The sequence below is a fragment of the Mixophyes fleayi genome, chromosome 6 (assembly GCF_038048845.1).
Source record: "Mixophyes fleayi isolate aMixFle1 chromosome 6, aMixFle1.hap1, whole genome shotgun sequence".
In the NCBI taxonomy this organism is placed as follows: Eukaryota; Metazoa; Chordata; class Amphibia; order Anura; family Limnodynastidae; genus Mixophyes; species Mixophyes fleayi.
In genome coordinates this window covers 214,171,466-214,199,340 of record NC_134407.1, presented here as the reverse complement: position 1 = coordinate 214,199,340, position 27,875 = coordinate 214,171,466, and the positions used below count along the sequence as shown (strand labels likewise).

At 43.1% G+C, this 27,875-nt stretch overlaps 1 protein-coding gene and 1 pseudogene across 1 annotated transcript in view; both read left to right on the top strand.

Annotated features, from left to right (window-relative positions):
* The window catches only part of LOC142159808 (uncharacterized), a 64,578-nt pseudogene that overhangs the window by 25,525 nt on the left and 11,178 nt on the right, over positions 1-27,875 (top strand).
* The window catches only part of LOC142159786 (uncharacterized), a 164,864-nt gene continuing 157,252 nt past the window's right edge, over positions 20,264-27,875 (top strand). The window contains exon 1 of the mRNA XM_075214517.1: positions 20,264-20,331. The gene's annotated coding sequence lies outside the window, so the exon portion shown is untranslated. The remainder of the gene's footprint in view (positions 20,332-27,875) is intronic.

The window sequence follows — 27,875 nt, the reverse complement described above, 5'->3', positions numbered from 1 at the left end:
TCTCAAAGGTCTTGTGTTCACCGGCGTGTCCAGAAAAACGAGAGGCATGGAACCACGAAAGGATTTTCCTCCTCAGAGTAGGAGGCACAAGGGTCTTCCCAAATGGTAGCATTTTGGTGGATGAAGCAGCCAGAGAAATACATTTGGGGTCTAGAATAGCATGGTTGGGAACCTCTTCTACATCAGAGGACGTCACAAAAGCTCGAGATAGAGCGTCAGCTTTCTTGTTCTTAGCAGCTGGTTTGAAGGTTATAATTAATTCAAAACGGGAAAAGAAAAGAGACCATCTTGCTTGACGAGGGTTCAAGCATTGAGCAGATTGCAAATATGACAAGTTCTTATGATCCGTGAAGATCGTCACCGGATGGCGAGCTCCTTCCAACAAGTATCTCCATTCCTCTAATGCAGCTTTGATGGCCAGCAACTCCTTGTCCCCGATAGTATAGTTTTTCTCTGCGGGCAGAAGACCCCGAGAGTAGAAGGCACAAGGATGTAATTTTTGTTGCTCCGAGCGTTGGGAGAGAATAGCTCCTAAGCCCACATTAGAGGCATCTACTTCTAGGAAGAAGGGGAGTGTCACATCAGGTTGTCGCAGAATGGGAGCAGACGAGAAGGACTCTTTGAGGATTTGAAAGGCTTGGAGAGCCTCAGATGACCATTGCTTAGTATTAGCCCCTTTCCGAGTTAGGGCCACAATGGGAGATGCAATGGATGAAAAGTCTTGAATGAAGCGTCTATAGTAATTGGCAAAACCTAAAAAACTCTGGATGGCACGAAGAGTAGTTGGCTGAGGCCAATGTAGTACAGCATTTACTTTGTCTGGATCCATCTTCAGGCCAACTCCGGAAACTATATACCCCAAGAATGGAATCTGGGGTAACTCGAATGAACATTTTTCCAATTTACAGAACAACGAGTTTCTCCGTAGTCTGGAGAGGACCTCTGCCACATGTTGGTGATGAGAAGGCAGGTCCTGTGAGAAGATCAATATGTCGTCCAGGTAGACAACGACACATACATATAATAAGTCCCGAAAGATCTCATTGATGAAACCCTGGAAAACCGCGGGGGCATTACACAGCCCGAAGGGCATTACTAAATATTCGTAATGCCCATCTCTGGTGTTAAACGCGGTCTTCCATTCGTCACCGGAACGGATTCTAATTAAATTGTAGGCACCACGAAGATCCAACTTAGTAAATATCCGAGCTCCCTTGATGCGATCAAATAGCTCAGTGATCAGCGGAATGGGATACCGATTCTTGATAGTAATGGCGTTGAGTCCACGAAAATCTATACAAGGGCGTAATGATCCATCCTTCTTTTTGACGAAGAAGAACCCAGCTCCAGCGGGAGAGGTGGAAGGTCGAATGAACCCACGCTGGAGATTCTCCTGTATGTACTCAGATGTGGCTTGAGTTTCAGGTAACGAGAGAGGATAGACCCGACCCCTGGGAGGAGTCTTGCCAGGTAGAAGGTCGATCGGACAATCCCAAGAACGATGAGGAGGAAGACGTTCAGACTGAGCTTTATCAAACACATCGGCAAATGAAGCATACTGAGGAGGGAGTCCCGGGGAGGAAGATGAGATGGAAGATTGCTGTACTTTAAGAGGAATAACTTGAGAGAGACAACGATGGTGACATTCAGACCCCCAAGACGTAACTTGAGGGGTGCGCCAGTCAATCTGGGGAGAGTGACATTGAAGCCATGGAAGGCCTAAGACAATCGGACTTGTCGTAACTGGAAGAATTAAAAACGAAATTTCTTCATGGTGTAGTACACCAATCTGAAGGGTTACTGGAGACGTACTCTGGGTGATGAGACCATTGATGAGACGTGATCCATCTATAGCCGTCACAGTAATGGGTGTTTTTAAAGTGATCACTGGTAGGGACCATTGATTCACTAGTGATTTAGAAATGAAATTTCCTGCTGCTCCGGAATCAATCAATGCCTGTGACTCAAAGGATTTGGTAGCAAAGGAAATCGTAACATCGAAAGCGCAGACTTTAGATTTCATAGACAATGGAGAGGACTCCAGGGACCCTAACTTCACCTCTCCAGAACTAGTTAGGGCCTGGCATTTCCCGATTTCTTAGGGCAAGAACTGAGCATATGTGTGGAATCAGCACAATAGATACAGAGTCTATTCTTTACTCTTCGTTTCCTCTCTTCTAAAGATAATTTGGAACGTCCTATCTCCATGGGAATCACAGAAGGTGAAACTGGACGAAATTGAGGGTTTGAACGAAGAGGTGCTTTAGCAGAAGTTGTTTTCTCAGATTCTCTTTCACGAAATCTCATGTCTACACGATGGCAAAGAGAGATCAAATCTTCTAGTGACGAAGGAAGCTCTTGGGTAGTCAGTGCATCTTTAATTTTATCGGAGAGCCCCTGCCAGAAGGCGGCAACTAATGCTTCAGTGTTCCACTGAAGTTCAGAGGCTAAGATCCTAAATTGGATGACGTACTGGCCTACTGTATGAGAACCTTGTCGTAAGCGAAGAATACTGGAGGCAGCGGAGGTCACACGACCTGGTTCATCGAACACACTTCGGAACGTGGAAATGAATTTGGCACTATCTTGTAGAATTGGATCGTTTCTCTCCCACAGAGGGGAGGCCCAAGCCAGGGCTTGTCCAGAAAACAATGAGATAAGATAGGCCACTCTGGAACGATGGGTAGAAAAATTTTGAGGTTGAAGTTCAAAATGGACTGAACATTGGTTAAGGAAACCTCTACAAGTTTTGGGGTCCCCGTCATATTTTGACGGAGTAGGCAGGTGAAGCGTAGAAACTGTAGACACCTGGGATGGCACTGGGGAAACGGAGGAAAGCACAGGAGCTTCAATATTAGCTGTAACAGTCTGTCCAGATGTTCCTTGGGAGGTTAAAGATTGGTAACATTGAAGTAACAGCTGTTGGCGAGCATCCTGTTGCTCCACACGGCTGACCAGATGCTGCAGCATCTCTTTAGCGGTAGGTTCCGTATCTGGGTCTGTCATGGCCTGATCTTACTGTCACGGGCACTAGGAGTCTTTACCCAGGGATCACCAGGTGATAGGCTTACCAGAGCAGTATAGGTGGCAATATGGTACTCTGGTAGCAGGGTGATCACGGAACAGGAAATAGCAGATGATGAGATGCTCAGGAAAGTCTATGACTAGCAGCACTGGCAATATGGAGGTAATAATACACGAGGAACTGTATGGACAAAGGACACGTGAAGGTAGTCAGTGGTCTGCGGTAGCAAGTTGTACCACTGCTATAGTGAGGAGGAATGTCCAACAGAAACGAGGAGGTGATGAGAGTCAGCGGTCTGCGGATAGCAAGTTGTACCGCTGTCTGAGTGAAGGAATGGAATCCAAGTGGAGGTATCCGGGGAGTCAGTGGTCTGCGTTAGCAAGTTGTACCACTGCTATGTGAGAGGATACTGGAACAGGTGAAACTGTAAACAGGAGTCAGTGGTCTGCCACTAGCAAGTTGTACCACTGAATATATATGTGAGGAGGTGCACGGGGAGAGACTGCAACACAATATATACACGGGCACCTTGACTTTGATCCACAGTAATATGCACAATATAAATGTATAAATGACTGAACAACACTGCCAATATAGAAAGTCTCTTGAAGTAATCCGGCATGAGATAACACAGTCAATGATGGCAGTAGAGTCAGCAGATAGTACACTCCAGAGGAGAACCAACACAGTCAATGATGGCAATAGACTCAGCGGATAGTACACTCCAGAGGAGAACCAACACAGTCCAGCAAGGTATGCAATACACAGCACAGTCAATGGGAAGTATGCATACCGTGGTTCAGGAGAAGGCAGTCAGACAGGAGTGCAGAGATACCTGAAGGGCAGGAGGCCAGCAGGATACAAGTCCCTGGATGGGTGAAGCGGGGGTCTAGCAGGTGCAGCGCACAGGTAGGTAGACCAGCAGGGAACACAGGAAGGCGTGGAGAGCGGATCAGCAGTAGATGGATGAGTAGCGCTGAGAAGTAACAGCAGTGGGTCTCTGCGGGAACACGGAGGTAACCAATAGCAACCAGCAGGTGCAGTAACGATGGGACACCGGAGCAGAGTTGAACTGGAACAGTTGATCACGGAGAGTAGCGGGTAGCAATAGTGGCAGCAGACTCAAGGAAACACGGTAGAGTTGACAAGGACTGAAGACTGAAGCGCACAGAGGCAGCGGATAGGAATCAGCTAAACAGTCACGATGAAACACAGACGAGTTGCAGGTTGAAGACTGTAGTGCACGGAGGCAGCGGATAGGAATCAGCCAAACAGTCACGATGATGAAACACAGACGAGTTGCAGGTTGAAGCCTGTAGTGCACGGAGGCAGCGGATAGGAATCAGCTGGCAGTCACAATCATGAACAGGTGAGTGGATGTGGATGAAGGACTGTAGTGCACAGAGGCAGCGGATAGGCATCAGCTAACAGTCCCAATGATACATGGTAGAGTTGAAGTGATTAGAAGACTGTAGTGCACGGAGGCAGCGGATAGGAATCAGCTCACAGTCACGATGATACAGTAGATGGTAGAAGTGGTATGGGAACCACAGTAGTAGAAGTGGTTTGGAAACCACAGAGGTAGAAGTGGTTTGGAAACCACAGGAATCAGCTGGGCTGAATAAACAAGGAAACACAGGAACACCTTCAGAGACTCATGGGGAATGAGACTCCAAGATCAGGCAACGTGGTGTTGACCACAGGTGCTTAATATAGGGAGGTTGCCTGATCTGCCAATTAAGTTAAAGGAACATACACTGAAGGTTTGGAAAGGGCTGCGCATGCGCAGTCCCTCAGGATGGAGGACGGCCACGGTTCCTAAATGTCCGGGAAGAAGCACTCACAGTCCGGTGAGTGACACACACATTATTGCACTTCCTTTTTGTTTTCCATATACATCCATTTCATGAATGCGAGCACTTCTTGAACGATATCGGCACCATATTCATCACGGTGTGCATCCGATAAAGAATTTATTTACTAGTTATTGGACTTGTGTGATGTTAGTGCTGTATATATATATTGTTATTGGTATATAGCAGGTAGCGCCTGAAGATGTTTATCAATTCTTTCCTAAGATATTTTTATATATATATATATATATATATATATATATATATATATATATATATATATATATATATATATATATTTATATTATCTATCTATATATAGAGACATGTATTCAAAATCACAGACTTTTAACTGTTTGTCCCAAAATGTATTATTTCCTAATTCTAATAATGTATTTACATTTATAGCTTAGAATATCAATGAAGTGAATATTTTGGTATTTCATACAGTAATCTGTTCTTTTTGTGTTCTCTAACCTTATAGCATTATAACATCTTTTTACATTGTATTTTTTGTGAAATGTTTTTACTTGTATTATTATCAATATCAATAAAAAAAAATCAATAAAACAGGCTTTGTTTCATATTAAATACCTTATGCACAGGTATATTCATCATTGTGTTCAAGTTGAATCTCACCCTCTTGCCTGAATCGTAAATGTATATATCACTATCCTTGTTCTTAACATTAAATGTACCAAAATGTGTGTGTGTGTAATATATATATTATACAGTACTTTCAAAAGTTTTAGGCAGGTGTGGAAAAAATGCTGCAAAGCAAGAATGCTTTCAAATATAGAAGTGTTAATAGTTTATTTTTATCAATTAACAAAATGCAAAGCGAATGAACTGAAAAGACATCTAAATCAAATCTATATTTGGTGTAACCCCACTTTGCCTTCAAAACTGCATCAATTCTTCTAGGTACACTTGCACACAGTTTTTGAATGAACTCTGCAGGGAGCTTGTTCAAAACATCTTGGAGAACTAAACACAGATCTGTGGATGTAGCTTGCTCATATCCTTCTGTCTCTTCATGTAATCCCAGACAGACTCAATGATGTTCAGATCAGTGCTTTGTGGGGGCCATATCATCACTTCCAGGATTCCTTGTTCCTCTTTACGATGAATATAGTTCTTAATGACATTAGCTGTATGTTCGGGATCGTTATCTAACACTCAAATTCCACTTTTTTTTTATCACTGTTTAAAACTAAAACTATTCCTTGTTCTGACCTTGGTATTAGTTCATCAATAGTTATTTTATGTTTAGACAACCACTTGTATCTACTTTTATTGTGCCCTTTGAGACATTTTATTATAATCCACCATAAAATAATACATCAAATACATTACAAAAGGTAAAAATACCAGAATCAGATGCTTGCAATATCAATATGATAGCAATCAATATATCTATAGGTATAAACACACATAATAAATGGTCAAACAGCATATATCAAGTCTAATTCATAAACAGCTAATGCCCAGGACTATATGACAATAGGAATCTAAGCTGTTCCCATACAAACTAGCTTTGCCAATCTTTTTATGGGGAAGTGGGAATCTGTTCAGATCTATTCTAACAATCCGTTTGAAGATAAGATCGTTTTTTCTAAACGTTATATTGACGATTTTATTATAATTTGGGATGGCACTGAGGAGTCCTTTTGTGGAGTTCTTCCAATTCATTGGGTTGAATGAGTATAATCTAACCTTCACCTATAAGACTGATGTAATCCACATAGAATTTTTAGATTTAGTGTTGGAAATTAAAGATGGTCATATTGTGACTAGTACATTTATTAAGGAGGTTGACCGTAATAGTTACTTACACTATGATAGTTGTCATTTGGGAAAATGGAAGGAGAACATTCCTTTTTCCTAATTCGATCGGATAAAAAAAAGAATTGTTCAAGTCAGGATGTTGGTGATATTCAACTTAAATTTATGCAGAAAGATTTAGAGAACAGGGATATCCTGAGGAACTATTGGAGAATGCCTTGAATAAAACAAGACAAAGGAAAAGAGAGGATATGTTGGTATATAAAGTGAAAGAAAATACCAAAAAATATATAATTCCTTTTATACCTGAATTTAATATAGATAACAAAAAGATTAAACATATTCTTAATAAACATTGGGGGTATTATTAAGATGGATCCTGTCCTGAATGCAGTAGAACAGGATATTGTCTTTAGAAAAACTAGAGATCTTAAAACCCTATTTGCATCTAGTATGCTACAATCTAAGGATCCAAAGGAGGGAAAGGAAACTTTCCTGTCGAAATCTAATAATGGTTTTCTGAAATGTTTTAAGTGTAATGTATGCAAATGGGTGGACCCTTGTAGTAAAACTTTCTCTGACTTTAATAGTACTAATGAGTTTAAGATCAAAGGGAAAATCAACTGTCAAACTACTTCAGTGATATATATACTTGAATGCCCGTCATTTAAAATACGTAGGTAAAACGAAAAGGATGTTGAAATTACGCATCCAGGAACATGTAAGGGCAATTAAAAATAAATCTGATGCACATTCAGTTTTGAGATATTTCTCTGCATTTCATAATGGTGATCCTCCAGCACTTTGAAATTCAAAGCTATAGAACATGTTGTACTTGGCCCGAGAAGGGGGGATCTCACTAAGAAATTAGCCTGTAGGGCGATGTTCTGGATTTATAAATTAGGAACTCTAGTACCGTCCGGTTTTAATGAGGCTTTTGAAATAGCACCTTTCATATGATATGTTCTAATCGTTTTTTTTTTGTTTTTTTTCATCCTTTTTTCTTTTTTCTTCTTTTTTCCTCCCCATATTTGATATTGATAATTTTATTATTTTATTGTTAATGATATGTATGTATTGTTAATTTGTATATTATAATATCCTGGTTTTGAGGGATATATGGGCAGCACGGTGGCTAAGTGGTTAGCACTTCTGCCTCACAGCGCTGGGGTCATGAGTTCGATTTCAGACCATGGCCTTATCTGTGTGGAGTTTGTATGTTCTCCCCGTGTTTGCGTGGGTTTCCTCCGGGTGCTCCGGTTTCCTCCCACACTCCAAAAACATACTAGTAGGTTAATTGACTGCTATCAAAATTGACCCTAGTCTGTCTCTGTCTGTCTGTCTGTCTGTGTGTCTGTGTGTGTGTGTTAGGGAATTTAGACTGTAAGCTCCAATGGGGCAGGGACTGATGTGAATGAGTTCTCTGTACAGCGCTGCGGAATCAGTGGCGCTATATAAATAAATGGTGATGATGATGATATATGTTATATGCAATATGAATTGTACTGATATATTTGTCATATGGCAGCCAATTATAATTGTTAGTGAATTGTATATATTAATGGCATTTATATAGATTATGTGGTGTTATATGGCTGTTTTTATTGCCCTTTATATGACTGAAGAAATATAGAGAGATATATGTTTTGTATTATTTGACTTCAAGGGAAAGGTGCAAAATGACAGGTCGCCGCTATTGGTGGAAATGATGTCATGTTTTTTCTACACGGACCTATAGATGCGATATTTTAATGTATTGTGTTGGTATTTGATGGCGATTCATCTATATAAGTGTTTTTCTGCCAATTAATTTACTGCCGTGTGCTGTTTGTGCAGTGTTATACTGATGTTAATTATTATCTCCTATATGAGAATGTTTTTTGCTAATAATCATTGCTGTATGTGTCATACTGCTGTTATTACTGCCTTTTATATGTATGAAGGAAGGGCGGATGTTATAGAGAGATATATATTATCATTATTTGGTTTTAAGAGGAGTCAGACCGCCAAGTACGGTATTGACTTATCAGCCCATTGTAACCTGAGAGATTGAGCCCATGGAGGTTTTAATGGGCCTCTACCTTGAAAGATAGCCGTTGATTTTTCAAAGTTCACTTCAAATCCTGAGACTGATCCAATTTCCCCAATTTTCTTCATTAATAAACTCAGGCAGGACTCTGTACCTACAGAAATGCCCTTTAACCAAGGCCATTGCTGAATTATTCTCAGCATTGAGTATAACGATAGATTAAACAACAGTGGGGACATCAGACATCCCTGTCAAGTGCTCGTCATCACCAGTGGGTCTCCCAATGAAGAATTGACTATTAAAGATGTTGATGGGGTGTCATAAAAGTAGTCTATCATTGCTATGAAATCTGGTCCAAATTCCCTTCTACTCAGTATAACTGATAACAAGGGCCAAGATACTGTATCGAACACTTTGTGGGCATCCAAACTGAGCAGCATATTGGATGAATGGGGGTTTTGAGACGAGACTATTATCGAGGCTATTGCAGTGCGAATACCACGCAACGAGTGGCGTCCGTGGACAAAGCCTAATTGATGTGAGGTCAATAAAGAGGGCAATATTGATTGGAGGTGTTTAGCCATTATGTGCGAAAGGATTTTAAAGTCCAAGTTTAATAATGTGATAGGGCGATATGAGGACATTAACATAGGATCCTTATTTTGTTTTGGAATTAGAGTAGTGTATGCCTGATTAAAAGATGGATATTGGGGGCGCTGATGGTGAATTGTCCGGTAAAGCTTTAGTAATGTTGGGACTATTTCTACTTTTAAAAGTTTGTAATATTCACCTGAATATCCATCAGGGCCAGGGGACTTATGAAGCTTCAGGTCTGAGATGGTATCTGAAATCTCTTGAGAAGAGATCTCCGTATTTAATAGATCCTGTTGCTCAGGAGACAATTTAGGAAAATTAGCTTCTTGCAGTATGTCATTTAACAGTCACTTACTAAGTGGGGTGGCTGTATAAAGTGTTTTGTAATATTTAAGGAAAGCATCTGCTATTTCTTTAGATTTAGTTAGTGGTATTGGGGAATCTGGATTTTTTTTTATAGCTACTATGTGACTTCTTTGTCTAAAAGGCTTTGATAGGTTTGCTTAAACTCTACCCGCTCTCTTGCCCCATCTATAATATTTATTTTTGGAAAATACTATTTAATGATATTTGAATACAAAACTTTCCACTTTACAAATACTTATTTACATTTGTAATTGCGACTTATCTAAATTTGGGAGGACAAGCTCTACCAGGTGGGTGGCATAGTGGGGGTAGAAGAAAAAACAACCATCATGACCACCCTTACCATATAGCAATGGGGTCAGACATTACAGTGTTTACAACAGAGGTTAGGAAATTCCCCCAGAGTGTAATCGAAATTCATTCCAACATTAACTCTATTGAATCTCATCTGGAAGAAGATATCTTAGGGACCACAAAGTGGGATAAAACTATAGACCATAAAGTTAAAGGTCTATCATCTCAGAATGAACATAGCCCTGTGCCACAATATGACAGAATAGAATGTAGTTGACAATACAACCAAGTAATGAGTAATAGAGACGGGACATTGCTGGCCAGTGTTTTACACTATGTGACCAGGTCAAATTTCACATTTTCTCTATGCATTGATTTCACCGGTAACACAATGTTTATTTGGCTGTCTGCCCAAGTGAATTATAGATAGTCTAGACTTTATTTTGGCATCATATTAGAATAAATATGTTCAATATGTCAGGAGCACTGACAGTCTAGGATTTGTAATTAAATGTTGGGGGCACAGTGTGCCTGTCAGCCCTACTGGGGGTACACTGCCCTTTACATGTACCTCTTAAAACATGAATGCGACCAGGAAGAAAAAGAAGGGGAGATGTAGAAGCCTCCCATGGCCAAAATGCAAAACAGAAGGTCAACAGTATCTCGGCCGGCCAGGTCTTACACAAGAGAAGCTGCAGTGGAGAGGTCGGTTCTGACGCTGACTGTACTCAAAAAGGACCGGGACTCTATCTTCCCTAACCCTCTGCACATTATGCCCCTGTGGCATAACCCAACCTTCCCTCTGGGAATGTCCCGATCTTTTTCTCGGCTATGGACCAGGGCGGGATTTCGATTTGCGGGAAACCTCCTTGAGCGAGGTAGGCCTATAGCCTATGACGCCCTCTGTTCCAGAGTCCCTAACTTTCACCCGCCTTTCTACCAATATCTACAGGTTCGGCACTTACTCCTGTCGGACAATTCACCTCACTCCCCGTCCCAATTTGAATCTCTCTGCCTTTCTTCCCCTTTGCAAAGGGGTATGATCTCGTCCTTGTATAGTCTTCTATTGGAGAAGTTGGTGCCTTCCGGGAACGCACATGAGTGGGAGAGGGATCTGGGCCCTCCCCCAGAGGAGGACTGCTGGGAGACCATCAGGCTGAATGTGGCTTCTAGTTCCATCTCCACATTAATTAAGGAAAATGCATACAAAGTTTACTACAGGTGGTATCTCACACCTGACAGGCTCGCAAAGATGTACCAGTCGGCCTCTCCCGATTGCTGGAGAAACTGTGGTCATCGAGGCACCTTCGTCCATATTTAGTGGTCATGCCCTGTTATTTCCTCCTTCTGGGACAGGGTTTCGAGACTTCTCTCCTCCCTCCTCCAATGCCCTATTAGGAAGAACCCATGGTCCTTCCTACTCTGTTATCCTATACAAGACCTAGACACCCACTCTGCAAAACTTGCTTCACATGTCCTGGCAGCCGCTAGATGCCTGATTGCTTAATTTTGGAAACAGGCGGACCCCCCCGCATCTCTTCTCTTAGATCATATATATGGTTCATTGCCAACATGGAAAAAATCACGTCGCTACTGCGAGACAAAGAAGACAAATTCCATCAAATTTGGGCCCCCTGGCTTTATGCCTAGGATCCCCGCAATTTTCTCTTCCTCCAAATAATCTCCCCCTACACAATGCCAGATAATATCGACCCCTTACTACTTTAAAATACTCCCATGCAGACCTGATAGCGCTCCCTTCTGAAGGTGAACATGCTCTTCTTAGTATACCCCATGAGACGGCCATTTCCCCCCCCCCCCCTTGCCTACCATACTCCCCCCCCAATGCCCACTCCCTTTCCCTCTCGTCCCTTACCCATTACTATCTTGTTATATTGCAATACATTTTACTGTTTTGTGAGTGACATTATTGGATATCTACTCTGCCCTGTGATTATTTCAATCAAAATGTTTGTTGTCCTATGTTTATGTCATTCATACTTTATTATGCAATAAAAATTTTGAGTTAAAAAAAAAAAAAGGACCGGGAGATATCAGTTGCTATACCTGCCAAAAGGGAAGTATGGGACCCTTTTGCCTATCTTAATGTAAGGTAATGCTTTGTTTGGGGTTGTACCTATCTTTGGGAATGTGTATTCTGCGACTGTCTAAAGAAAGGATTCATGTTGATTGGATCTTTTGATGTGTGAGGTTTCACTTGGACACAGGAAGGTTTAATTTAAAACGTGCTGCTAGATTTCCTGCGACTAAAACAAAGATGCAGGACATCATAGCATTTCTAGAACTTCACAGATAAGTGTAAATATTATTAGCTTTGCAATTTATCTTAATCTATGTTTTGGTAAACAGGGTACATCCTGATTCTAAAAATAGCCTGTGTCCAAATCTGTATAAAAAGCACCGTCCTGTACACTGAAATGTATCATTTTGAAGTTTCATTTGACCTGACCACTGATAACTTTAATCAGTGGAACTGTCCTTGTCAGGACACTTGAACAATATACATCACTCTGCTTCAAAGACCTGCTCGACAACTTCTTCAATATTGCTGTAATCCTGTGACCTGCAGATTAGACCCTAAATCTAATCCGTTCTCTGGCTTTCTCTGAGGATTGGACCCGGCTTTTCCAGTACCACTGCTCTGCCTACTACCCTGCAGCTCTGGTCAGTGTGATAGGCCAGGGGGGTTCCATCCACAGCAACCCAGAGTCATAGTAAGAGGTCCGGAGGTACCAGAACAGGAGTGCAGTGACAGTTATCCAGAAGGAACGTGGTTCTGAGCGCCATAAAGGAGCTCAGTGGTGGCAGCATTGTAAGCCCCTCCTACCGCGGCAAGAGGGCGCTTTTGGGATAATGTAAGGGAACGGTGGCAAAGTAAGCCCAGCCGGTTTCCAGCAACAACAGAGTGGCGTAGGCGATCCGTCCTGTCACAGGCCTTCTCCCCCCATGGACCACTCTAGTCCTGCCATCCTTCTGAAATATCACCTATACTCCAGGCGATTCAGGAGGCACTTGTAGTATATAAGACAGAAGGAGAGGAAAGCAATCAGCCTTAGTCTTGCAAGACAAAGATTCCCATGTATCTTCCCAATGGGTAAATACTGCCATCTACAGGCGTTGGAGCAATACAGTGGTTGGTGAGAGAAGGTACAGACTTAGGGAGGCACAACAGTTCCAAAATTCTGAGCACGTCGCCTGCTTTAGCCAAGCACAACAGATAAGAGCAGTGCATCATATAGTATCCTTAACATCACTGCATACAAAGAGCCATTGTGGGAACAGGTACCTTATGGTTTAGGAAACAATACAGACTCCAAGCACACCATCTGAATGGTAGGTTTTCAGAAAAAAACAAATTGCAGATTGCCTCTGTTAGTGTAAAAATGGTGAGATGAATACAAAAATAAGGGCTCACTCTGTGCAGAGAAACAGTGATGGATGAACTGATTGGTCTGAATTTCATTGATTTGCAAAATTGATTGCCGAATTGTTGTAGATTTACTTAAATCTGGAATCTGGGAAAATCAGGCCAATCACAGTCTATGAAATACAAATAAGCAAATCAGCAAGGAACAATTACGTTACATTTCTATAGTATTATTAATGAAGATCCCAGCCCCTCTGGCAATAATCTCTCCCTAGAGGAAACATCTGTGAATCTTGTGATGTGATCTGTTATTAGTGGCCTCTGAATATTCTAATCCTCATCATCACTTCTCTTCTGTTTATTTTGCAGCTTACTTAGTGTTTCCCTATTGTGACTCAAACTATTGGAGTCCATTAGGTCTGTGTACATTTTTTGCGTGTGCAAGTACAACTGAAGTATAGTAAGGACATGCACATGGAAGAGTTGATGTGTGCCCACCAAAAACATGGTGACATTTGAACCAGATGGCTGCCTTGCTAGCAGTAAATGCAAAGCCTGAAGACATCACCTTTAAGAGATACCCCAGAGACGGGCTTTATATCAGTCATTGTAAATTATTTTTGTCCTTTTAAGTTATATTATAGTGTTACAGTGTGATTTATTAACCCTTTCATAAAAGTGCTACAGCTCTGTTGGTGTATTATGTTAAATAAACCTATACTTTGTATTTAAATAGTTACTTGGGTGTGAAAATATTTTCCCATATCCACGATATTGGGGTGTGTAATAGTCTGGAAGATAGCTCAGTAAACGATGACGTGGTGTGAGAGCCATTGCTGGTTAACACCGACAATCCGTATAGGCAAAAAGGTGGTAGTTGCCCGTGTCACACACGGGTACCGGCAGTCTTAGTCTTCATCTGCAGGCAGAGGTCCCGGCGGCCTCGGACGCATCCGTCCGATGGTGGACGCCAACTTGCTGTCGGGTCCGCGCATGCGCAGGCTCGCTCTCCCTTTTAAGACCTCCCACTTGCCCCTCATTAGTCACAACCTGTTGGAGGGGTATTTAAAGCACCTGAGTTACCCGTTAAGTGCCTGTTCTTGTGCTCAGTTCCTGCTAGTGGTAAGGATCTGGCTCTTTCTCTCGTTGCTCCTGGAGAACGTCGCAGACTGCATTGAACTCCCGCTGTTCCAGTGACTCTATCCGCTACCAATCCTGAGTTACCACCATAGTGTTCAGCTATTGTTCTGTCTCTCCAGTCCGCTGACTGCATTGAACTTACGTTGTTCCAGTGACTCCATCCGCTACCTATTCTGACTTACCTCCGTGTGTACTGCCTCCGGCTGTTCTTGCTGCTTTCTGCCTGGTACTCAAGGGGCCGCGACCTGCAGGACAAGGGCTGCTAAGACCATACTTCCTTGCTGGGGTTCCTGGTGAAGACCACCTATCCCGTTAGACTCCGCGCCCTTGGGTAAAGTTGTGCCAAATAAGGCAGATTCAGGGGATCCTAAGGTCACCCTCGGCCTTTGTGACAAAAATATTTTAATAAATACCACCAATACCATCATTGACATTTTTATTACATGTCTAAATCCAAAGGGAACTTTTTCTCTTCAGACATATGGATCTTCGTCTTATTTTTTTTCCATAGTCAATTTCTTCTCATTAGCCCACATGCATCATCTTCTTTTTAGTATTCAAATAATCCTTGGAAAGAAAATAAAAGCCACTTAGTACACAGATAGACTTGCTCCGCAAGGAGCAGTAACACACATGGCATGCCTGGTAGCACCTGTGTGTATATCAGGACAGCCCAAGCAGCACTGCCAGCAAAGGGACAGCGACCAGGAAGGGAAACCATGGAGCAGGGTCACTAAAGTAAGAGGGTAGCGGTGTAGAAGGTCTCCAGGTGTGAATCCCCTTTACAGGAGCTGCCGCATCCTCCCTGCACTGAGCGAGAAGATCGTCCTCTGGAGCTGAGCTGGAGAAATCTGTGCACCATATTCCCAGAGGGGGCTGTCCATGGATGGCTGCGGGCACCACTTGTCACCTCTGTACTGCGAGATGGAGAACACACTCACCCCTAAGAGAGCGGAAGTCTCCACTGTGTTACAGAGGAGTAGCCTGGCTGTATAAGTATGGCGGTAATCCAGGATAGAACCGTATAGATATTATATATTATTAGTATAAGGTATCTGGGCTGTATAAGCATGGCGGTAATCCAGGATAGAACTGTATACATATTATATATTATTAGTATAAGGTATCTGGGCTGTATAAGTATTACAGTAATGTGGGATATAACAGAATAGATATTATATATTATTAGTATAAGGTATCTGGGCTGTATAAGTATTACAGTAATGTGGGATATAACAGTGTAGGTAATATATATTATTAGTATAAGGTATTTGGGCTGTAGAAATATGCTGGTAATGTCAGTATAAAGCTGTGCAGTATAATATGATGTCAGTACTCCCTGCACCACATCTGTGAGGCTATATATTATATTATATTATAAAACATATTTTAAGAATAAAACAAACCATTCCGTGAAACCACGCCCACTGGTTAGCATAGACACGCCCCTTTTGAACAGCTGACTTCCTCAGACGATGAGGTCTCTGTCTCCGGTTACACACAGCAGTGGCCATTTTGTCGAAGCCTTTGGAGCTCATAACACGACAGGGACAAGGCACAGACCGGAAGTACTTCCGGGTGAGAAGTGAGTGAGATAAAGCGGAGACTTCGCGTTTATGTGTCTGGCAGCAGGTAATGATATTTATTATTACAGTACAGGTGGAGCAGACTCTGGTGCTGTGTTATTATTATACAGGTGGAGCAGACTCTGGTGCTGTGTTATTATTACAGTACAGGTGGAGCAGACTCTGGTGCTGTGTTATTATTATACAGGTGGAGCAGACTCTGGTGCTGTGTTATTATTACAGTAAGGGTGGAGCAGACTCTGGTGCCGTGTTATTATTATACAGGTGGAGCAGACTCTGGTGCCGTGTTATTATTATACAGGCGGAGCAGACTCTGGTGCCGTGTTATTATTATACAGATGGAGCAGACTCTGGTGCTGTGTTATTATTATACAGGTGGAGCACACTCTGGTGCCGTGTTATTATTATACAGGTGGAGCAGACTCTGGTGCCGTGTTATTATTATACAGGTGGAGCAGACTCTGGTGCTGTGTTATTATTACAGTACAGGTGGAGCAGACTCTGGTGCTGTGTTATTATTATACAGGTGGAGCAGACTCTGGTGCTGTGTTATTATTACAGTACAGGTGGAGCAGACTCTGGTGCCGTGTTATTATACAGGTGGAGCAGACTCTGGTGCCGTGTTATTATTATACAGGTGGAGCAGACTCTGGTGCTGTGTTATTATTACAGTACAGGTGGAGCAGACTCTGGTGCTGTGTTATTATTATACAGGTGGAGCAGACTCTGGTGCTGTGTTATTATTACAGTACAGGTGGAGCAGACTCTGGTGCCGTGTTATTATTATACAGGTGGAGCAGACTCTGGTGCCGTGTTATTATTATACAGGCGGAGCAGACTCTGGTGCCGTGTTATTATTATACAGATGGAGCAGACTCTGGTGCTGTGTTATTATTATACAGGTGGAGCACACTCTGGTGCCGTGTTATTATTATACAGGTGGAGCAGACTCTGGTGCTGTGTTATTATTATACAGGTGGACCAGACTCTGATGCCATGTTATTATTATACAGGTGGAGCAGACTCTGGTGCCGTGTTATTATTATACAGGTGGAGCAGACTCTAGTGCCGCGGTGTTATTATTATACAGGTGGAGCAGACTCTAGTGCCGTGGTGTTGTTATTATACAGGTGGAGCAGACTCTGGTGCCGTGTTATTATTATACAGGTGGAGCAGACTATGGTGCCGTGTTATTATACAGATGGAGCAGACTCTGGTGCCGTGTTATTATACAGGTGGAGCAGACTCTGGTGCTGTGTTATTATTATACAAGGGAGCAGACTCTGGTGCCGTGTTATTAATATACAGGTAGAGCAGACTCTGGTACCGTGTTATTATACAGGTGGAGCAGTTTCTGGTGCCGTGTTATTATACAGGTGGAGCAGACTCTGGTGCTGTGTTATTATTATACAGGTGGAGCCGACTCTGGTGCTGTGTTATTATTATACAGGTGGAGCAGACTCTGGTGCCGTGTTATTATTATACAGGTGGAGCAGACTCTGATGCTTTGTTAATATTATACAGGTGGAGCAGACTCTGGTGTCGTGTTATTATTATACAGGTGGAGCAGACTCTGGTGCCGTGTTATTATTATACAGGTCGAGCAGAATCTGGGGCCATGTTATTATTATACAGAGGGAGCAGACTCTGGGGCCTTGTTATTATTATATAGGGGGTGCAGACTCTGGGGCCTTGTTATTATTATACAGGTGGAGCAGACTCTGGTGCTGTGTTATTATTACAGTACAGGTGGAGCAGACTCTGGTGTTGTGTTATTATTATACAGGTGGCGCAGACTCTGGTGCTGTGTTATTATTATACAGGTGGAGCAGACTCTGGTGTCGTGTAATTATTATACAGGTGGAGCAGACTCTGGTGCTGTGTTATTATACAGGTGGAGCAGACTCCGGTTCCGTGTTATTATTATTATTATACAGGTGGAGCAGACTCTGGTGCCGTGTTATTATTATACAGAGGGAGCAGACTATGGTGCTGTGTTATTATTATACAGGGGGAGCAGACTCCGGTGCTGTGTTATTATTATACAGGGGGAGCCGTCTCTGGGGGAGAAGAGACTAGTAATGTATCTTTGTATGTGTGAGATTGTACAGAATGGTGAAGGACCTCATTATGTGCAGTGTAATGTAATATCAGAGATTGTGATGGATTTCAAAGCTACAGAAGGACAAGAACTCCCATAGTCTCTGCTGTGGAGATTGTCTCACAGGATATTGATGCTAAATTACAACAAATTGCTGTTAGTCTGCAACATCAGATGGATCCTGAAAAGGGAACTATTCTGTATTACTCTCATTACCATTCTCATGAAGAATGGAGCTAACTCCAACCAGTGACCATCAGAGGCCACCTCTGCTTTCTGCATCTTAAAAAGGACTTTGTTACTGCACTTGTGTTACAGCACCCGGATCTTTCTTAACCCTTTTTAGAGGTGGATTATTTGTCCGTTGTGGGTAGGAGTGATATTATCTCATTGCAACAGAGATGGGTTGTGTTGTCAGTTTTACTTTTTGCAACAAATCTCCCAAAATTTTACCTGTGGATAATAATCAAGCAAAATCTCCCAGGGTGAATTATTTAGTAGATTAGAAGTGCTACGTTCCAATGAACACTCTGGTCAAAGCATTCAACGTTATGCTCTTCTGGTCATAATATAATAATAAGTAATGTAACACACCCTCTCAAACCAAACAGAGAGCGCACAGTGACCATCCAAAAGACGGTATTATAATGAACCTGTCTCTGTGTGTCTGACAACTGTCTTCTTTCATGAGTGCACCCAGCTGATAGCACCTCTCCTTAAGTCACTTCTTGTATTGAAGATCCTACTTAGATGCTCTGTGACATTTGAGAATGAGTTCAGACACTTGGTGATGATGTCAGGCGCTTCTCTATTTAAACCCACTCAGTCTGTTCTCTGGTACTTGAACTAAAGGTTGTGTTTGTTGTTCTCTGACATTAATATCTGACTTTCTCATGGCATTAATTCATGTGTGGTTACATCTGTATATTGGCCATAATTGGAGGATCTGTGAACCAGTGAAGGGGTCTGCTCTTTATGTTGATTTTTTTCTCTCTTCAATACACAGGATTACACAGTACTGAAGAAGACATCTGGTGCACGTGTGTCACAAAGAAACCATCCCCATGTATCGGGAGGATTGAGCAGGACCCAGAGCCCCATCACGGAGCCTCCACCTCACTCACATGAGATAAACAATGACCAGAGGATTCTAGAACTCACCAACAAGATCATTCAGCTGCTGACTGGAGAGGTGACTGCTGGGAATGGGACATTATACAGTAACACCAGGGGATGTGTCTGGGTGATGACTGTATCATTGTGTGTGTCAGGTTCCTATAAGGTGTCAGGATGTCACTGTCTATTTCTCCATGGAGGAGTGGGAGTATTTAGAAGGACAGAAGGATCTGTACAAGGACGTGATGATGGAGAATCACCAGCCCCTCACATCACTGGGTAAGCTTGAATTCCTTGTAAAGGAGAAAGCAGTTGTGATGGCCACCTATATACACATCATCTGATCAAATATAAACAATGTATTCAGTCACTGTATGTTTCCTACAGATGGATCCAGTAACAGAGATACCCCAGAGAGATGTCTGCGTCCTCTGTATTCACAGGATCACACAGCGGAAACTCACAGTATCCTACAGGACTATCAGGTAGATGGAATTGAGGGTCTCACCTAAACATCACTAAAACATCAAAGTGACTTTTCCCTACACTAATAATTTTCTATTTACTCTTCATTAAATTAGACATTATTGATTCTTGTTCTTTTTATTGTTTTGTGGCTCATTTAGAGTCCTGACCTGATGGATATGAAAGTAGAAGATACAATCGGAGAAGAAGAGACGTATGTGAGGGGTAATCAGCAGTGTAAGGAGGAGGAAATCCCTACAGATATCAACATAAGTGAGTAATAAACTCTAAAGACAGAAAATAGTTACATTCTCCTTTGTAAAACCCATCAGAATAATCATATACACACAGGGCCTGATTCAGAGTTAGACGAACGCCCATTTGTACAATGTATCATTGCGACTTTCATTTATTGTAAAAGAGAGAGCTAAATACACATCATCTGATAATCCGATATATAAACAATGTATTTGGTCACTGTGTGTTTCCTACAGGTGGATCCAGTAACAGAGATACCCCAGAGAGATGTCCGCATCCTCTATATTCACAGCATCACACAGCGGAAACTCACAATATCCTACAGGATCAGGTAGATGGAATTGAGGGTCTCGCCAAATACTAAAACATCAAAGTGACTTTTTCTTATCTGATTTGTAGAATAGCTGTGTGGATCATATACACTAATAATCTTCTGCTTACTCTCAATTCATTAAACCAGACATTATTTGCTCCCCTTACTGTGGAATAAATTGATCTGGCCATATCCACGCTCCCAGACCACAAGGCGCAGGTGGTGGAGGCATCTCTATAGACCTATGCAAGAAATTCCGTTCACCTTTTGTCCCTTAGTTATTGGACACTTTCCAGCTCCTTTTTGAGGTGAGTAGTTTACCGCCATATATGTCTGAGGCGCTGATGTTCACCTTGCCTAAGCTTGGGAATGATCCCCTATACCCTGAATCCTACCGCCCAATCTCCCTTTTGTGCACGGACGGCAAGATCCTGGCCAAGATCCTTTCCATTCGGATAAATTCAGTCATTTCACAAATAGTCCATCCTTATGAGACAGGCTTTACGTCCAGTAAATCCACCACCTCCAACCTCCGTCACCTCTACACTCTCATTCAGTTACCTCATGAAGCGGAGGAGGGTGTGTGGTGGTGTCACTCAATGCAGCCAGGGCCTTCGACCCCGTGGAATGGGTCTACCTGTGGGAGGAGCTCCATAGATTTGGGCTCGAAGACAGATTTATTAATTGGGTCCAGCTTCTGTACTCTGACCATTTATCCAAAACATCGCTGCATGAGCACACTACCTTGCCGTTTTGCTTGGGATGGGGCACCCGTTAGGGGTGTCTCCTGTACTGACAACATTCTTCTCGTTTTATCTGATCCGGATGCCTCTCTGAACCACCTCCTCTATACCGTTGACTGCTTTGGCCATTTCTCTGGACTATTGATTAACTGGGGCAAGTCCTATGTTTTTCTGCTACAAGGTTTCATACCCCTAGCCACACCTGCACGCTGCTCACTGCAGAGGACCCTCCGTTTCAAGTATCATGGAGTATGGGTCTCCCGCTCTAGCTCTGACTTTGTATCCCTAAATCTTGACCCCATTGTTGAATCCCTTAAACAGAAATCTCAGACTTGGAAAATACTCCCACTCACAGTGACAGGCAGGATCAACCTGTTCTAGATGATTGTTCAACCTAAATTTCTCTATCTTCTTCAGCATTCACCCATTTATCTCCTGAAATCTGTGTTCCGGGTGATCGACAGGCTCATTTCCTTTGTTGTGTGGGGAGACAGGAGGGCTAGACTACGTCTGTCCACGCTTTGAAGATCAAAGTGTTATGACTCGCCGGGCTCTCTGTCAGAGTATCTAGATAGATAGATTGGTAGATAGATAGTTAGGGATAGGTAGGTAGTTAGATAGTCACATTGGGTGTTTAGGTAGTTAGTTTAGTTCTTAGATTAGTTTAGGTAGATTAGATAGGCAGATAGATTAGCTAGATAGGGTCAGTTAGGTCTGTTCTCTATCAGAATCTGCCCTCAATCATGCTGTTAATTCCTATGTAGTGACTCACCTGACCAGCCTGTTTCTCTGAGCCCACTCACCTGGCTTCCTCATTATCTCTTGCAGCCTATTGGTTCTCCGGACTCTCACCGGTACCGCGGGTTGCAGTTACCCCTGGCAACCGCCTAAGAACTGTGTCTCTCAAATCTGCGGACTCTCCCCGGTACCGCGGGTTGTAGTTACCCTTGGCCACTCCCTACGTTCAGTGTCATCGTCTTTATCTATCAGCTATTACTTTATTTATTCCAGTCTTGACACCATCCACAAGATGTCTCTCCTGGCTCCCTCCTGCACTTCCTACTCTACGGCCTCGGTAACTCTATTCCTGGGTTCTCCGCAGCCAGTGCACATCTCACAACCCTCTGTTTGTCTGCAGCCAAGCCTGTCCCCACCACTAGGGGCAACAGTGAACACCAGACGTTCGGAGCAGACTCCGGGTTTTGCTGTACTGGCTGAGGGGTTCCTAACACAAAGGGTAATGAGGGATTTGCCTTGCCGATTCTTTGGCTATATTACTATGCAGCTCAGCTCACGCATCTGATTAGCTGGTTGGCAAGTCCACTTCCAGAGGCTCTGGTTGGTTTTCACTCTGGGCTATCAGGGCCCTCTCTGCATGAGTCATTATCTTCCCTGAAGGTTGATGGGTTGGTGCCCCAGACAGGCTTCCCTGATTGCTACACAGGCAATTGAGATGTGGCGAATTGCACACCGGGTACTTGGGGGCATGGGTTAGATCCCCTCACTTCTCTCTGACATAACCCCTCCCTTCCAGAACTTGATAAACTACAGGACTATAATATATGGAGTAGACATGGGGTTAATGTTATAGGCCAACTGTACGAAGGTGCTTCTCTAAAGTCCTTTGCTCAATTGTCTCGGGAGGGTGGGATCCCCAATACTGCCTTTTATTGCTATCTCCAACTGTAACACATCCGTAACACCCAATTCTCTACTGCCCCATTCCAGCATTTCCCTGTAAGATCTGTATTGTCCACTATTGGCACCGACCATACCATTTCCATACTGTATTCCACTATTAAGTATGCCCTAGACCTGGATGACCTGAACTCCTTTCAGTTCAGTTGAAAGATGGATTTGGGTCCCCTCCTGGACGAGGACTGGTCCCACGTGCTTAAAAGTATGTGTGACGCCACCCCATGACTCCACTACCAGCAGATACATCTGTGTATTTTGCATAGGGTTTGTTATTCCCCACTCAGGCTATCACGCATGGGTTGTAGATCTGATGCTAAGGCCAAAATGTAACTCCCTTGGTATTGGGTTCTGACATATGTTATGCTGGTTTATCATTTTTGGTGTGATAATTGGGATTGTGTTCTTGATACTGTGCCTGCTGCTCCCTCCATTGGTCCCAAGTGGTGCTTATTTGGTGTCTCCCTTGAGAACCTTACAGACAAATTTGTTTTCAAATATATTTGTAGGTTGGTGACCCTGGCTAAAGTCATTATAGCTCAAGCTTGGCTTGCCCAGGACCCTCCTGACTTTCACATCTGGTGAGCTCTTGTTACTCCGCTATAAAGCATGAGAAATACAAACAACAAATGACGTAAGATTTGGTCCAGATGGTATGGTTTCACTTACATAGTCTGTTCAGCTGATCTGTCCTCAATAGACTAGCTGTCCGGTTGTCCTGACAGGGGAGGAGGGGGGGGTATGCCGGGGTCCCGCCGTCCTGCCTTAAGCACCATTGGTCAGAGTATTGGTCGCATCTATGAATCCTTATGCTTTGGTATTATTTGTGTCTTGTTTTGTGTTTTATTATTTGCTTTTTTTGGGGGGGGGGGGGGCAATAAAAAGTTACTTGACTTAAAATAAAAATCAGACCTTATTTTTTTTTGTTATTTTTATTGTTTTGTGGCCAATTTAGAGTTGCGACCTGATGGATATGAAAGTAGAAGATACAATCAGAGATGAAGAGACGTATGTGAGGGGTGATCAGCAGTGTAAGGAGGAGGAAACCCCTACAGATATCAGCACAGGCGAGTTATAAACACTAAAGACAGAAAACAATTACATTCTCCTTTCTAAGACCAATTAGCATAATCATATACACATAGGACCCGATTCAGAGTTAGACGAACGCCCGTTTGTGTAGTGTATCATTGCGACTTTCATTTATTGTAAAGGAGAGAGCAGTTATGATGGTCACCTATATACACAGCATCTGATAATCAGATATAAACAATGTATTCAGTCACTGTGTGTTTCCTACAGATGGATCTAGTAACAGAAATACCCCAGAGAGATGTCCCCTTCTTCTTTATACTCAGAACTGTATAGAGGAAAATCACAGTATCCCACAGAACCATCAGGTAAAATAATCGAGGGTCTCTCCAAATTCAAAATTACACCGAACTATATTATCTATATATAAGCTTTGTGGATGATATACACTGATATCCTTTAATTTAATATCAGTTTCTTAAATTAGAAATTATTAATTATGTTTATTGTTAAGAGAGTTATATATGGTGTATATGTGACTGAAATGAAAGTTACATTTATAGAGGAAGATAATGAGCATGTAAAACCAGTATGTGACATTAATAAACATGACAGGCTGTGTATTACTCAGCTGAATGTATGTGGAATAACTGGATACATAAACTAAATATGTCCACCCTGCTCGCTCTCACTCCTCTGCAGCAGGATAACATGTTAGGGGGGAGGTGCTTCTCTATCTAAGGAGGAAGAGTTTGATTGACAGCTTGGCAGACTTTCTGTACAGAAATACATTGTGTGATTTGGTTGATTCCTACACACAGGAGAGGGCAGTGAAGTAGATGAGGGAGGAGCAACAAGTGTCTGTAATGGAGTGGGTGATACGATACAGGGCTATAGTAGAATGTCAGGGTAGCAGAGAGTGTGGATGCGTGTGGATGCAGAGGGGGTGCAGAGAGTGTGGATGCAGAGGGGGTGCAGAGAGTGTGGATGCAGAGGGGAACAGAGAGTGTGGTTTACGATGCAGGGGCACAGAGTGTGTGGTTTACGATGCAGGGGCACAGAGTGTGTGGTTTACGATGCAGGGGCACAGAGTGTGTGGTTGATGATGCAGGGGGCACAGAGTGCATGGATGATGATGCAGGGGCACAGAGTGCATGGATGATGATGCAGGGGGCACAGAGTGTGTGGATGATGATGCAGGGGCACAGAGTGTGTGGTTGATGATGCAGGGGCACAGAGTGTGTGGTTGATGATGCAGGGGCACAGAGTGTGTGGATGATGATGCAGGGGGCACAGAGTGTGTGGATGATGATGCAGGGGGGCACGGAGTACGTGGATGATGATGCAGGGGGCACAGAGTGCATGGATGATGATGCAGGGGCACAGAGTGTGTGGTTGATGATGCAGGGGGGCACGGAGTAGGTGGATGATGATGCAGGGGGCACAGAGTGCATGGATGATGATGCAGGGGCACAGAGTGTGTGGATGATGATGCAGGGGGCACAGAGTGTGTGGATGATGATGCAGGGGGGCACGGAGTACGTGGATGATGATGCAGGGGGCACAGAGTGCATGGATGATGATGCAGGGGCACAGAGTGTGTGGATGATGATGCAGGGGGGCACGGAGTACATGGATGATGATGCAGGGGGCACAGAGTGCATGGATGATGATGCAGGTGGACAGAGTGAGTTAGCTGTAAATTATTCTTTGACAGAAAAATAATTAAAATAAAAATATTACTTTCCCTTGAATTTATGTGTATCTTTGCATACAACTAAATAAGTATTTTTGTCCTGACCTAAATACTTATTCCGTTTTTTGACCTAACTACTTATAAAACTGCCCTGTAATTATTTTGGAGGGGTGCCTTGAAAAAATTATGGAGACTCTAAGGGTGCTGCGAACTGCAAAAGTTTGGGAAACACTGGGTCAGACACTATATCCGGTGCCAGGGCTGGGAGCTGAAGGGAGTCCAAACTGCTATAACAGCAGGGGAAGGGTTGGGTTGGGAATCATCTGACCTGAGGTTATAAAGCTGCGTGTAGTATGTGGCGCACTGGTTAGCAATGTCTGGTGGATTAGAAATGTGAGTACTGCAAGGACCTGCAAGGACTTTCAAATGATTAATGGAATTCTTCCCTCTGAATTTACGGGCTAGAAGTTTGCTCGCCCGTTCTACGACAGTGTAACTTCTGATTTAACCTAGCTGTAGCGTTGTTAACTTGCAGTAGTGCAATGGGATTTAACTTTTTACGAAGATCGGCCAGGGACGCTTTGACGACAGAGTCAAATGGGTTGAGCTTATGTCACTGCTCCAATACAACAATGTGTGCTTCGTAGGATTTAAGTACCTCTAATTAGATGCGCCTAAATCTAGCTGCAGCTTGTATAGCTGCTCCCCTCATGACCGCCTTCAAAGCACACCAGTGCGTGAATTCTGAGGTGTCTTCCGGAGTATTAGTCTACAAATAGGAGTCTAGTGCATCACTCAGTACCTGTTTATCCATAGTGTCCAAAAGGATGTATTCGGCCATTCGCCAGGGTCGGGGGGAGGGTCTCTAGCTGGGGCCTCCAAGCACACCAGGTTAACGGAGCATGATCCGACCAAGTAATGGGCTTAATCGAGATATTAGAAACCCGCTGTAGAGACCATTTATCAGCAAGCAGGAGATCTATGCTGGAGAATTACTTATGGAATGGGGAAAATAATGTGTAATCTCGTTCTCCAGGATGTTTCGCTCTCCAGACATCATATAGGTCAAATTCAGCAAGCATCTGAGAAAAGTTCTGGGTTAGGGGTGTAGCAGAGGGAGATGGTCAGTCGGAAGCGGGTGTGGATCTATCAGATCTGGGATCTGGAGCTACATTAAAATCCCCCATATAAAAGTCCATCCCTTTCCTGATCTGTTGGACAGTATGGAAAGTACGTCTCAAAAATGGGATTTGCTGGGAATTTGGGGCATATATGGAGACCAATGTAATGGTCTGTTTGCCCAGGGAACCTACCAAAATAAGAAGGCAGCCATTTTTGTCAACAACCCGCAGGCCACATAGGAGGTGGGGTAGCTCTTGTTATGGAATTGAGAGGGGGGGATGCAGGGAGAAATGAGTTTCATGGACTGCGACTATATCCGCTTATGTGTAGCAAAATATTTTAAAGCAATTCTGAGCTTGTTAAGGGAATTCAGGCCTTTGCAATTTATAGATAGAAGTTAGACCATGGTGGAGGTTGGCGAAGATGAGCAAACGACTTTGAACATAGCTTGAACAGTGGGGTAGCTGCATCTAAGGATTGCCTCCATAGGGCTGGTGGTGGGTGGCGGAAATCGGGAAGCACTGGGTAAGGAACTAGCAGGGGGGGGAAACAAATAATTTGCATAAGGACACTAAGGTTTTTGCCACAGGGAAGAGATAATGAGTGGCAGAAAAGTGTAACAAATGTGGGGACGTGGAACTGCACCTGGGTGACCTGATCCCAGGGTATTCGAACAAGAATACCAAATTTTAACATAGACGTGAAATAGTAAAATATATTGTATACGTTATAGAATACACAAAAAGCAACTTTATAGGCAACTGCCCTAGAGAGCAACATTGTTGTAAACATTCAGTGACAAGATATTGTTATACGTACAAGAAATAAAAATGGAACAAACTACAGCAGGCATCACCATACCCATCCCCCAGAGGCAAGATGGACCGAAGCGGAGCAAACCAAACAGTTGCGTGCCTCAGAAGAGAGAGGCAGGACTATGTAAAGCCATGTAAATCCAAGTATCTAACAAATTAAGGATTTATGCTAAAATATCAAAACAGATTGTGACGGCCATAGATAGGTAGGGAACCATCTACCGTCTTTTAGATGGGGGGTTCACATCAGGAGAAGAAGAAATTGTCCATCAAGTAGCGGGTTTTGACCATTCCTCTCGAAACCGGGTAGGAGTTGGCAAAGCTGACTCTTCTACGGGAACGATCCATTCGCGGAGGAGAGAGGCCATTATCTGGAGTGAATATCACCACCTGGGTTCCATTTCGTTGGACAAAGAGTTTAGTAGGGAATCCCCAACGGTAGGGAATGTTCGCAGAACA